Below are 14,333 nucleotides of genomic sequence, written 5' to 3' on the forward strand. Positions count from 1 at the left end.
ATGAGGACCAGAACAAAGAACAGTATCTCTATCATCACTAGAACACACTTTTCAGAATTTTAATTAAAATCAAAAAGCATTTTCGAGGAAAAGATACGATTTTGTCCTCCTGAACGGCAAACTTATCTGATTTTCGAAAACGCGTCAAAAACAGGCTTGGCGCCTGCCTCCAGGCATTGGCGCCTGGAGCTAGGCCTAGCGCCTGGCGCTAGTGTTGGCGCCAGTTAGCCAGGGTTGGCGCCAGATCTGTTTCAGTTGCGCCAGGACTCTGTTCTGTTAATTTATCTTTTTGGCTGATTTTCTCTATAAATAACGACGTAAAAAATCCGTTTTCATTCATCAACAATCAGTTTTAATTAATATTCACCTACAATCAATTTTCATTCGCTAATTCTCATCAAGATTTCCATAATCAATTCATCCATCTCTCTCTCTTCAAAAAATTGCTTTTCACATACAAATTCCGCATTCACAAGATCTAGAAATACCTAGCCATATTCGAAGTTGCTTTCGCCCTAGACGCGAAAGGTTTAATTTCTGAGGGTTTGGTCCCAAATCTCTGTTTCAATTATTTAATTTAATTGTTTGATTTAATTTCCTTGAAGTTACTAACATGTGTATTTTGTTATTAGAAAGAGGTACGAGGCATCAAAGTAAGTACTTTAATGATTTTTTATTGATGTTATGATCATGTTTAAATTGTTATTATGATATTCCCAGTATCATGTCTAGGGTAATTTTAATATTAAGTATGATTGTTATGATGCCTTTAATTTTCTTTCTAATATTTATGATTGTTAGTATCATGTTAGGGTTAAATATATGATTTTTATATGTTTAGTGACATGCTAGGGTTTGTTATTAATCTTGTTAGTATCATGTCTAGGATCTTGCTATTATTATGCTTTAATATTACACATGAACATGATTACGATTATAATTGTTATAATTTATGATGATTATGAATATTATTATTATTATTATTATTATTATTATTATTATTATTATTATTATTATTATTATTATTATTATTATTATTATTATTATTATTATTATTATTATTTTGATGATGATTATTTTATTTATGATGATTATTTTATTATTATGTTGCTTGATATTTATTGTTATTGCTTGATCACACCTTTTATGCGTGTTTAAAGGGAATCTATACTTGTAATCACGCTTAATAAGATAATTAATAATCTTGTTAGGGTTAATTTGATTATAATTTCAAGTGGTCGCCAATAATAGTTTATTTGTGCATTAATATTCAACCAACATAGATAAACAGGTTTAGGGTTAAACTTATTGATTGCATGTTAATTGAAAAGCGCACATGAATACGATCAGAATAAAGTAGAGGCCTATTATTAGGGCAGGTTCAATCTTTTTTAGGTTGGATTTGTACCTTCATCCCCGAACCTATATTTGGTTCTAGACCTTATGGAGTTGACGATCTCTTGGATCGTTAAGGGGTGTAACCTTCACCTCGTGAACGGTTTACAAGTTCCTAAAAAACTTGTTGGCGACTCTTTTGCTCTATCTTCTTTCCCTTCGGACGCCACCTTACTTTAGTGTATGATCACAGTGGGGTTCAAGCTAGGGGTTAACGCTTGAAATTATTCCCTACAGTTTTTGGCGACTCCACTGGGGAGGATTTCTATTTTAATTCCTGAATTTGTTTTGGCAATGATTTAGAATGAGTGGATGAGACGCGAAACGTTCTAAATATTTCATGTGCCTAATTTTGATTAACATTATTGTCATATGCATAAAAAATATCTCATTGGAAAGACCATCCGTAATGAGTTAAAAACATAGGATTTTACACGTAGGAAATTTGAGAAATATCTTTCACAACTAGGACCGAAATAACACCGCGCGAAACTGGAAAATTTTATCGAGCATAGAAAGCTGCTGAGGCATGTGGGAAGTAGCGCCAGGGGCCAGAGCTTGGCGCCAGACTTTTAGCCGTAGCACCAGACGCTAGTATTAGCGCCAAGCGCTACAGTTAAAAACTGGCGCCAGTCTCTGATTGCTGGCGCCAACCTCCCCCAATACCGAGCCAGAAATATGCGTTCTAATTTCTACCGGTTTTTCATATTGTTTGCTCGATCCTACTTCCTGATTGAATTTTTTTCTCAATTTTCTGAAACCCATATGTGTTCTACATATGGACATAACCCTCTGGGAATTCATGCTCCATCTACCTGATTGAACGCTCTGTGCAACAAAGGGTACATCCGAGATGTCGAATTCACCAAACCATGGAAGCGAGTTTTTTCTAAAGCTCGTGGTGTCCCATCCACTCGCGCCAACCCTTCACGGTGAGGCTTTCGCGCGGTGCATCCGGAAAATTAACCATGGACCCTCTTTGACTAAACCATATCCCGAACTTTAGAGAACTAGAGCCATGGTTAGGTTGCAAACTCATTGCATCATATTGTGCCTACTTGACTAATTGTGCATTATTTGTTGTGCATATATTTTATGTTTCTCTTAACAGCTTGTTTGACTTGTGTTGAGATTAAATAAATTAATGACTTAAGGAACTTTGCCTAATTAATTAATTAATTAATTAATTTGAGTAAATAAAGTCTAATATTTTAATCGGAATTGACCTAGTACGACTTTAGGCATACCCCAGTTGATTAATAACACCGAAAACAGTCCCAGACTGAAGCTCCAATATTGGCGCCAAAGTCTGAGTTGTAGCGCCACACTGTGGAGTGTGGCGCCTGGCGACAGCTCTATCGTCTGGCGCCAAGCTGCACAGTGTGACGCCACTTCTGTCGTTTGGCCGAAAGTTCGGATTATTGGTCGAGTCATCACCTAGTATATAATTAAGCAATTTGCTAATTAATTCGGTTAAGTTTTATTGTCAATAGTACTTAGTTGAGTCGTTAATCGAGTTTAGGCACTAAGTCCCATGGTCTTACACAAGAGTCCAAGCATGTCACTTATACTCAACGTACACACCAATACACATACTTTGACCATGTCTAAGAGGGTCTTGTGTGCGCGTTTTTTCCGTCATTTTCTTTAGGGGGGTAAGTCGGATATTAATCCTCCAATTTAAAAAAAAAAAAAAAAAAAAAACTATACTTATTTCCCTAAAAATATGTACATTATTTTTGAAAAAATATGCACCCATATTTTTATTTTTATTTTTTATTTTTTTTCCTCCTTAAAATAAACCGTAAAGTCAAGTTGATTCGAGTCAAGTAATTAAAACGCAAAATGGTTTAATTTACAGCGCGTGGTCAAGAAAGGAAGGACGGTTAATCAAGGACAACCTTTTCGTACAAGTCCAACTTTTCGACAAACCCATAGCTCGTAAGAGGAAATCTAAGACTATAATGGCAACACAAGAAGAAGTCAACGAGCTTAGGAACCAACTGGTTACCGTGACTGAGACACTGAAGCTCCTAGCACTCAAGATCGATGATCCCGTGAAGCAACAACAGATGGACCTCATGCAAGAGAGTCTAAGCAAGCTATCTAGCGACTACAAGTTTCAAGGGCTTACATCACAAGGGGTCTCGGTGGACAAAGATCTTCTTCCGCAGAAGTTCAATGCCAACGACATCCCAAAATTCAGAGCAACTGATAACCCTTATTTTCATTTAAGAGCATTCGAAACAATAATGAGTATTAAGGGTATCGAGAAGAAAGTTTTCCCATCTCTGTTCTCACTATCTCTCGAGACCGTTTGCCAACAATGGTTCTTTTCTCTCGAGAAAGAAAAGACCTCTACCTGGGAGTTGACAAGAGGAAAATGTAGGTCGTTATCTACCCTTCCCCCAAGTAAAACTAAATTTGTAAACACCTAACCAACCTTATATGAATATAGGGTAAGTTAAGGGTCGATCCCTAGGGAATGCAATGATGAAAACTAGAGTCTAAGTCAAGCTACCTCGAAGATGGAGTTTAGATTATGGTTGGCACTATGGTAAACTAAAACAAGTCTAATCAAGTAAATCAAAGGTCTAAACACTAGGGATATGGGTTCCACATGTAAGCTCAATGATAATGCTAGTTTAGAGCTCAATCAATTAATTCAAGTATTGCAATGGACAAACAATAGTAGCAATCAAGAGAGTTCAAATGCTATCTCCTATAGGCCAATCTAGGTGTCACTATGAAAGGCAAATCAAGAAGAATCACAAGCAAACCCAATCAATTAGAGCAACTTTCAATTCAATTGTTCATGTCATTAAGAGTTGCAATGCAATCTAGATTAATCTTATAGGTTGATCACTCCTAGTCTAATCAATCACATGCAAAACTATGTCAACCAATTTAATTGCAACAAATCAATCAATCAAAGAGCATCAACTAGCAATTTCATTAATCAAACATGCTTCCCCCTTTCCCTAGCAACTAATCTACTCACTAATCATGGTGAAATTCAAGAACAAATAACTAGAAATTGCATTAATCTTCATTCTATATTAAAATCTAAGAGAAATCAAAATATTCAACAATATCAAATTCAAATCCAAAGAAAAACAAGCAATAAGCATAAATCAAATAGCAAGTAAGTAAGAAATGAAAGAAGGAAGAGATTCTCACTAATATTGATGATTGAAAATGAAGAAATCCAAACTTGATTGATCAAATGTTGAGTTACAAATCCAAAACCAAGAACTTCTCTCTAACCTCTCTCTAAATTCTCTCTCTAAAACTAAGCTAATGAAATATTATCAAAAAGTTCCTTTTGAAAAGGAATTACAATTATATTTATAGGTAAAGAAGAAACCGGCAAATCCCGCGGTCTCTCTCGATGAATCCGCGGCCGCGGAGAAATGGGTACGGAACCCTCCGCGGGCTTTCTGGGCAGCACCCGCGCCCGCGGCAAGATAGACCCGCGCCCGCGGCCAAAGATGCCGTGCTCGCGGACAATCCCCTGCTCCCAAAACTCAATCAGGGGGCCGCGGTCTCTCTGAGATGGAGCGCCCTCTCCAGATTTCCCGCGCCCGCGGAGAGCCCGCGGGGCAACCGCGGGAAGCTCCTGCCAAAATCTTGCAATTTGCTCTTCTTAAGCCCGCGCCCGCGGCCTGCTGGAAATACTTTGGAGACCTCTCCGAGGCCTCTCCAAGGCCTCTCTAAGCCCTCTCTAGCCAAATGCTTCTTCCTTACTTGATCATTAAGGCCCCAACTCGATTCCTTTGCAAAGGTGATTCTCCAAATACCTACACAAGCAAACAAAGAAAGGAAATAAAAGGAAAAAGAGCCAAATAAAAGGAAAACACGAGAACCATAAAGAAAAGAGGAGAAAGAGAAACCTAAGGAAAAAAGGACCAAAAATAAGAGAAGAAAGCATGAAAAAGGGAAAGAAATAACCCTAAAAGACTACCCTATGAGTGCCATAAATGACACTCATCAGGAGTCCATAGCAAACGCTTTCGTTGATAGGTACAAGTGCAACATTCAGGTTGAGACTGACCATAGGGAACTTGAAATCCTCAAACAGAAAGAGAATGAAGGCTTCACCTCTTTCTTTAACAAATGGAGAGAAACCTCAGCTAAGATGATTGAGGTGCCAAGTGAAAAAGAGTCTGTGAGGTTGTTCATCAAGAACCTTCAAGAAAAATATTTCAAGCATCTCAAGTATCAAAATAATCTCCATACCTTCAAGGACGTCTATGACATTGGGATTAATATTGAAGATGACCTGGCTAAGTTAAAAGCTGCCAACAATAACTCCAAAAGTGGCTGGAAAGGAAAGAAGAACGACAATCCTTCTTCTTCCAAAAACACCCACTCAAATAATGTTAGCACTTTTAATTTAGGTGAAGTCCTTGCTATGAATAATCAAGGACAAAAGAAACCATTTAGGAGGAACTTTACTCCTATTGGCATGAGTTATGACACCGCATTTGATCGATTAAATGCAAAAGGTCTTATAACTCCTATTGGACCGTTTGGGGACCCACCAGTCGAAAAGAGGTCGGCTAATTGGAACCCCAATGCACACTGTAAGTATCACCGAGGTAGGGGCCATCTCACCGAAAACTGTTGGAAGCTTAAGGAAGATATCCAAGGCTTAATTGACAACAACAAGCTGCCATTTCCCCCTGCCAGTAAGAAGCCAAGCATTGATAATGCACCTCTCGCTCATGCCCTGGCTATCTCTGACGAAGAAAAGGAGATCCCCTCGTCTCTCATTAGATCCGTCGAAGAAATCTATGCCACAGAAAAGGAGGAGGAAACCTTCTTTGATGTCAAGGATAACCTTCCAGAACCGGCAAGTAAGGAAGATATACAATCGCTCACACTGTCTATGATGGAGGTATCGCATTTACTACGTGAAGCTCTCAAAGCTATAAAGGAACCCCAAAAGAAACATGACGAGGTTCCACTTCTGAAAGATGAACCTAAGAGAGAATTCACACCCATGAGAACGACTTATGAGGCAAAGCATTTTCCCTTACAAGTCACTGAAAAACCCAAGAAGAGTAATAAAATCGACACTCCAATTGAGATCCCATATGCACAAATGTTCGAAATGCTCTCCGAGATTGGCGAGATCAAACCTCTCGAACCGAGACCATTCGAATCATTGAAAAGGACAGATAGATATTACTGTCAGTATCATCAATCAGGGGGTCACACTATAGAAAACCGTTTCAAATTCAAGGATTTGGTTCAGAAAATGATTGATAAAAAGAAACTAGTCCAAGTGCAACAAGAAGACGATGCAACCATCAATGGAGTTTAGGACAGTGATGAAGAAGATGTCTACTTAAAAGACATAATAAGATCTCCACCTTCTGTATCGTATGCCACGGATGACGTTTGGGCTGAAGAAGACTCGTCGATAGACGTCCTCACAAGATCCGGGAGAATGCAACCTCCCGTTTCAACACAACCTATGCCAACCACACAACAAGTTCCCATACCTATCATTGAAGACAATGATATTGTTAAGCAGTTTAAGAAGACAAAAGTTGAGATGAATGTATGGAAACTCTTGGCAACATCTCGAGAACATAGGTTGGCTGTAATGAATGCCTTGGACAAAATTGGGATAGATTCTGACACTACTCCTGAGGGACTAGCCAACTTCCTCACAAGTGATCTTCCTAGTCCAATTAATTTGATCACCTTTTCTGACAAGGATTTACCCCCAGAAGGTGACAAACATTACAAGGCATTAAACCTCACAGTACTTTGCAAGAGGATGAACGTTCCTATGACTCTTGTAGACAATGGATCGTCCATCAACGTCTGTCCACTTAGAACTGCGAGGATGCTAGACATAAGGGACGAAGATTTAACTCCGTCTACACAAGGAATAAGAGCCTATGACAATACTCGTCGTCAAGCTCTCGACAAAATTACCCTGAATGTAACGGCAGGAGCAATAGAACATGCTACTACTTTCCAAGTAGTAGACATTAAGGCTTCGTTCAATTTGCTGTTGGGACGCCCTTGGCTTCATGACCTAAAGGCCGTCCCTTCATCTCTCCACCAACAAGTAAAAGTTATAGTTGGCGGAATTCCTATCACCATCGATGCTTCGCCTATGAGGATCAAATCTATAGAGAATCCAATCATTAATGTGGAGCACGACGAGGATGATGAAGATTTATGGGGCTTTAACGAAGAAGTCTCCTTAATCCAGGAGGATGAAAGGACCCCTCTTTGCCATGACCCCCATTCCAACATGATTGTGAATGCCATGCTAAAGAAACAAGGACATTTTCCTAGAATGACCCTAGGAAAGAAGAAAGGAATGGCAAAATCGCTGGAGTCACTTGGCCTCCCTAAGTTAGACACTTTCGGACTTGGTTTCGAACCGACTCGGAAAGATCTCAAGCGAGCCCAGGAAAAGTCAAAGGCACATAGGGACGCTCACATTCAAAAGAAAGCAATCCCAATGGATCAGTACCCTCTTACGCTTAACGATCAATTCATAAAAGAAGGAGAGAACTATCCATGCCATGAATTTCCTGAGCCATTTGTCGTAAACGGCATAAGAGAACCGGGATTTGAAATTTTCTTGGATTGCTACTTCACTGATGAAATCCCAACTCCTGTCCATAAGGATAAAGCACCCCCATGCTTTGACTTTAACGTCATGGGATTACTGTTTGGGCGAGAAAAGAATGAGCCAACTTATAAAGAGGATAACTCCTCGCTCATTCAAACAGTCCTACAAAGCGAAAGCTTCGATCCCTCGAAGTTAATCACTCCAGCAGAAGGATCACTACAAGGGTGGCGCAAGACTATCAAAGTGACTACTCCAAGTGGAAGGAAGATATCCATCACGACAGGGCAAGGGCCAATGTTTGAAGAGTCGTCTGAGTCTGAGTCTGAGTCTTTCCTCCTAGAGACTTCTAAGTCTTTAGTAGTAGCACCTCCCCCTCCTATTTCTTCTCCTAGAATAGTTAGTAATCAAGTCCCTGAGGACATATCACTCTTTGATGTAATGATCTCAGAGTATAATAATATTTCTCCTTCTCCTTATTTCTCGTGTTCTTCTCTAACCCAAGGTGACGAGCATTGCTTAACTAACAATGAAAAAGACAAAGAAATTATTAAAGCAATGGAAACACTCGAAAAGAAAACACCGGTAATTGAAGAAACTGAAACGGTTGATATCTCAAATGTTTCAACCCATAAAAGAGAAGTTAAAATCAGATTAACACTGAATAAACAAGAAATAACCGATTTAATTAACTTACTTAAAGAATTTATCGATGTATTTGCTTGGTCATACGAAGATATGTCAGGCATTAATAGAGAAATAACTCAACACACTATACCACTAATTCCAGGAATGAAACTCGTAAAACAAAAGTTACGTCGAATGAAACCCGACGTAGCTCTTAAAATAAAAGAAGAAGTTCAAAAACAAATAACTGCAGGTTTCATCAAGGTATCCAAATACCCCGAATGGGTCGCCAACATCGTCCCAGTTCCGAAGAAAGACGGAAGGGTAAGAATGTGTGTCGACTATCGAGATCTAAATAAGGCAAGTCCAAAGGACGACTTCCCTTTGCCACACATCGATATTCTGGTAGATAACACGGCAAATCACGCGCTCCTCTCGTTCATGGATGGGTACGCAGGTTACAACCAGATTCTCGTGGAAGAAGAAGACATGGAGAAAACAACTTTTATAACACCATAGGGCACTTACTGCTACACGGTAATGCCATTCGGGTTGAAAAACGCGGGTGCTACTTACCAGCGTGCAGCAACTGCCTTACTCCATGACATGATGCATAAAGAAGTCGAGGTATATGTCGACGATATGATTGTGAAATCTAAAGACCGTCCAGGCCATCAAGTAGCCTTAAGGAAATTTTTCGAATGGCTAAGAAAATACAATATGAGGTTGAATCCATCTAAGTGCACTTTTGGAGTTACCTCAGGCCATCTTTTGGGATATGTCATAAGCTCTAGAGGAATAGAGGTAGACCCAACCAAAATCAAAGCAATCATGTCAATGCCACCGCCCAAGACTGAGAAACAGATTCGAGGATTTATTGGCCGGTTGCAATACATAAGTAGGTTCATATCAAAATTGACGACAATATGTGAACCAATCTTTAAAACGCTCAAGAAGAATGTACCAGTAATATGGGATGACGAGTGTCAAAAAGCCTTTGAAAAGATCAAAGCCTATCTCGCAAATCCTCCCGTATTAGCACCAGCACTTCCCGGAATACCTCTTAGGTTATATTTGACGGTTACCAGAGAGACAATGGGAGCTATGCTAGCACAAGAAGTAGAAGGAAAAGAGAATGCAATCTACTACCAAAGCAAGAAGATGCTCGACTACGAAGCACGCTATACACCACTCGAGAAGTTGTGCCTCGCCTTGGTGTGGGCCACAACCAAATTAAGACATTACATGCTAGTGCATACCGTCTTCGTAGTCTCCCGATTAGATCCACTCAAGTATCTATTCGAGAAATCTACACTCAATGGACGCATATCAAGATGGATAGTCAATCTAGCCAAGTTTGATGTAAGGTTCATGCCACAAAAAGCTATCAAAGGATCCGTGGTGTCAGACTTTCTAGCAGATTTTCCAATAGAAGACTCGACGCCAATACAAGACAACGAATTTCCAAACGAAGAGCTAATGGTTACTGAAGATGATACTTGGACCTTATACTTCGACGGAGCCTCAAACCAAAAGGGATGTGGCGTTGGAGTGTTACTAGTATCACCTAAAGAAGAGCACGTTCCAATATCTATAAAGCTTGATTTCGACGTTACCAACAACGCTGCTAAATATGAAGCATGCGTGGTAGGCCTTGAAACAGCTTTGGCATTGGGAGTAAAAAAGTTAAGGATATTCGGAGACTCTTCTTTGATTATCAATCAGATATCTAAAAGGTGGAAAGTAATGAGCGAAAGTCTAGCCCCTTACCAAACCTATCTGGAAACTCTTACCGATCAATTAGAGAAGGTAGAATACACATATCTACCTAGGGAAGAAAATCAATTTGTTGATGCCTTGGCAAGACTAGCCTCAATGGTTAGGATTCCCACGGAGATCGAGTAAATGCCTCTAACCATAGAAAAAAGGCACAAACCAGCATACATCCAGGCTATAGAAGACGACAAAGTAGTCCAAGGCGAAGAAGAAGAGGAAGAAGAAACATGGTACACAGATATACTCAATTATGTCACCAAAGGAGAATACCTTCTCCATGCTGACAAAAGATCAAAACGAGCATTAAGGCTTTTGGCTTCCCAATATGTACTCATAGACAACGAGCTACATAAAAGGGTACCTAAGGGTCGAGCTCTCTTATGTGTAGGAAAAAAGGATGCACAAAGAGCAATGAGGATAGTCCACGAAGGAATCTGTGGCACTCATATAAACGGTAAAATGCCAGTCCAAAAAATAATGCGAGAAGGATATTATTGGACTACAATGAATAGGGATTGCCATCAGTATGTAAAAAGATGCCCTAAGTTTCAAATTTATGCTAATTTACAACATGTTCCTCCATCCTTGCTCTACACCTACACATCGCCATGGCCATTCTCTACATGGGGAATTGACTTCATCGGAAAAATACTCCTCCAGGAACAGGAGGCCACGAATATATCTTAGTAGCGATTGATTACTTCACAAAGTGAGTCAAAGCGCAATCATACACTAAACTCACTGCAAAACATGTAGCACTCTTTATCGAAAGAAATATTATTTGTCGATACGGAGTCCCACATGAAATGATAAGTGACAATGGAACTTACTTTCAAGCCGAATGTGAAGAATTGCTACAAAAATACGGCATTCAACATCATCATTCTTCCCCTTATAGGCCTCAAGCAAATGGAGCAGTCGAGGCAGCTAATAAAAACCTAAAGACTATCATCGAGAAAATGATGGAAAATTATAAGGATTGGCCTGACAAACTTCACTTCGCATTGTGGGGTTACCGCACGTCAATTCGCACATCAACAGGAAATACGCCATTTTCCTTGGTATACGGAATAGATGCCGTACAACCTGTCGAACTAGAAATACCATCTCTACGTATTGCGTTAGAGAGTAAACTCGATGAAGTCGAATGGACTAGGGCAAGATACGAAGAATTAATTCTACTCGATGAGAAACGACTAGAAGCTCTGCATCACACTCAGTGTTATCAAACTCGCATGGCTAGGCATTTTAATAAGAAGGTCAAAATAAGAAACATCAAAGTAGGAGACTTGGTGTTAAAAGCACTAAGGAAAAATGTTTTAGATCCAAGGGGAAAATTTAGACCTAATTGGTCTGGACCCTACATTGTCAAAACAATCATGTCAGGAGGTGCAGCAAAACTAACTGACATGGATGGCAATGAGTTCTCAAACATGACAAATCTTGACCAACTTAAGAAACACTACCCATAATTACTTGAGTATGATACTCAAGAGAGCTACGTTTGGCCTGATTCCTTAAGAAAGGATACGTAGGCAACCCTTTACGGGTGCGGCCACCTTATTTTTCGACCTTCTCGCGTCCCAGAGTTAATTAGAAATTCGACAGAAGATCAACGAAATATCGGCGTCGCAGAGAAAATCTGGCGCCAGCCAACAACCATCAGCGCCAGCCGATGGAATTGGCGCCTGGCGCCAGACTTCCCTGGCAGGCGCCAATAGAAAATAAGCGGCGCCGATTTGCAGATAAATTCTGGGCAAATTTCGGTGTTTTCGGAAAATTTTTGACTTCCGTACTTGACGAATTTCCGGAAAATTAATTTTTTTCGGTTTTCATTGCTTTAATAAAATAAATTTAAAGAAAATAATTTAATTAAAAGCTTAAATTTCATTAATAAAATAAAATTACATTATTGATGGAATTTTAATAAAGCTGAAATAAATTAACTTTAAATGAAAAATATAAACTAAGTCTAATAATTTGATTAAGCAATGCTCCTAATCTTTCTTTTCTTTCCTAGCCCTTTTCCAATTTTTGTCTGCTTCTTCCTCGTCATCCATAACCTTAGCTAGTAGGCATCCTTTAGAGGACCTACATTCAATCTTAGAGTAGATGGTTTCTCCTTCAGCTAGGACTCCATGCTTCTTTTCTACCCAAGCTTTTTTCTCTGTGGTGTCAGCTTTCCTTTTCGCTTTATCTTTGGTAGTACTTTTCTTCCTAGGCATTGTAGGCGTTTTGAATTCAACTCTTGCACCTAAGCGCTCCTTGGCAGGAATCACCCTGTCACCTAGACGACTCTTCACATGAGTTTTACCCTGATCTTTCTTCGAATCCTTCGAAGGTTTCTTCAGCAACCACTTCTTCACATCATTGGGCAAAGAAGGAGGAACCTTTTGGGTAATCACTTCCCATAAAGGTCTAGCACTCCAGTAAGCATCAAATCTGTCTACTTCTTGGGAAACAGGGTACTCATAGGGAGGACAAAGATCCCCGGAAGGAATATTCTGAAGCAAGCCGTATTGTCTTTTTACCCTGCAAGGATAATAATAAGTCATACGAGACAAACTTGGAAGACGGCAGAAAGGTTGCTTGTTGACACCAACCATCCTTTCTATTTTCCACCATGGGACGACCCACTTGATAGCAAAATTGCGAGATTCGAAGACCTTTCTCCACCCATGGCGCCCAATTTTAGGGAAGCGTTTCTTCCTCCTCACGAAGCAATTTGGAGTATACTTCTCAATATTGTCCGGAGGGCTAATTAATTCTAGCCTTTCCATTAGCCATATCTGTAAAAAATTGCAATGCAAATAAATTATTATTACAACACAAAAATATATTTTTTGATTTCTGTAATTAAAAATATTATTTTTCTACCTGTAATAAAATCGGAGAGCCGCGTAAAGGTGCTTTTGGATTCCTTTTCAATTCATCAAGACTAATCATAGTCTCTCCAACTATCAATGGCATTGGATTTCTCCTTGATTCAATTTGTTCTAGTACGGTGGTTATAATTGATTGACCTTCATTATTTTTACCACTACTAAGAAAAAATTGATTAAGCATGCAATATAAGAAAGCCCTTCTTCTATATATATGAAAAGATTCAGAAAGAGGTTTATCAAAATAATGGCGTGCAAATTCTTTCAAATTAACTATATTGCCATCTACTATTTTTGATAAATCCCTTTCTTTTAAATTAAAGAAGCGCTCAAAATACTTATAATAATATGCATCTACTCTAGAGATTACTATGAGGTCTATTGCAGGGAAGCCTAAAATAGCACCAAATTCTTTTGGCAAAGGGCTAATCTCATCATACCCTATTCTAAAGCAATGAGTATCAACATTCCAAAATTCTAGAGCGGTATGAATGAAATCTAAGTCAAGATCTACCCCTTTGATGCCATAAATTCCCCCCAAGTGAAACAAATCTAATTCTTTTCTGTCTCTAGCATTAAGAGATCGACACCATTCATGAGTATATTGGGTGAAGGTTTTGGTGACTAGAGACATGATATTATTTTTCTAAGGCCAAGAATTATGTTATTCGCTGGAATTATGAAAGGAATCGGCTTGGCAGGGGGCTATTTATGCACGATTTACGAGCAGTTTTAAACAGGATGAAATACGAAAACAGCGTCAATTGGCGCTAGACTCCGCAATTGGCGCCACACGCCAAGTGTAGCGCCTGGCGCTACACCCAATTGCGTGGCGCCAGCTGGCGCCAACCTGCCACGTCATCCGCGCTTTCTTAAATTGCGTTTTTATCCTAAATTCGAGTCAACTGATGACTTTACGGCCCCGATTATCTTTTTTCTAAAACATCTTCTTTTTAATTAGTATAACTATTATATTAATTATATTATTCTTTTTTGGATTTTTAGCTTAATTTCCAAGTTTTTATATAATTTTTCCAATCCGATCCAATCTG

Source organism: Chenopodium album, chromosome 3 (genome assembly GCF_948465745.1).
Source record: "Chenopodium album chromosome 3, dcCheAlbu1.1, whole genome shotgun sequence".
Classification (NCBI taxonomy): Eukaryota; Viridiplantae; Streptophyta; class Magnoliopsida; order Caryophyllales; family Amaranthaceae; genus Chenopodium; species Chenopodium album.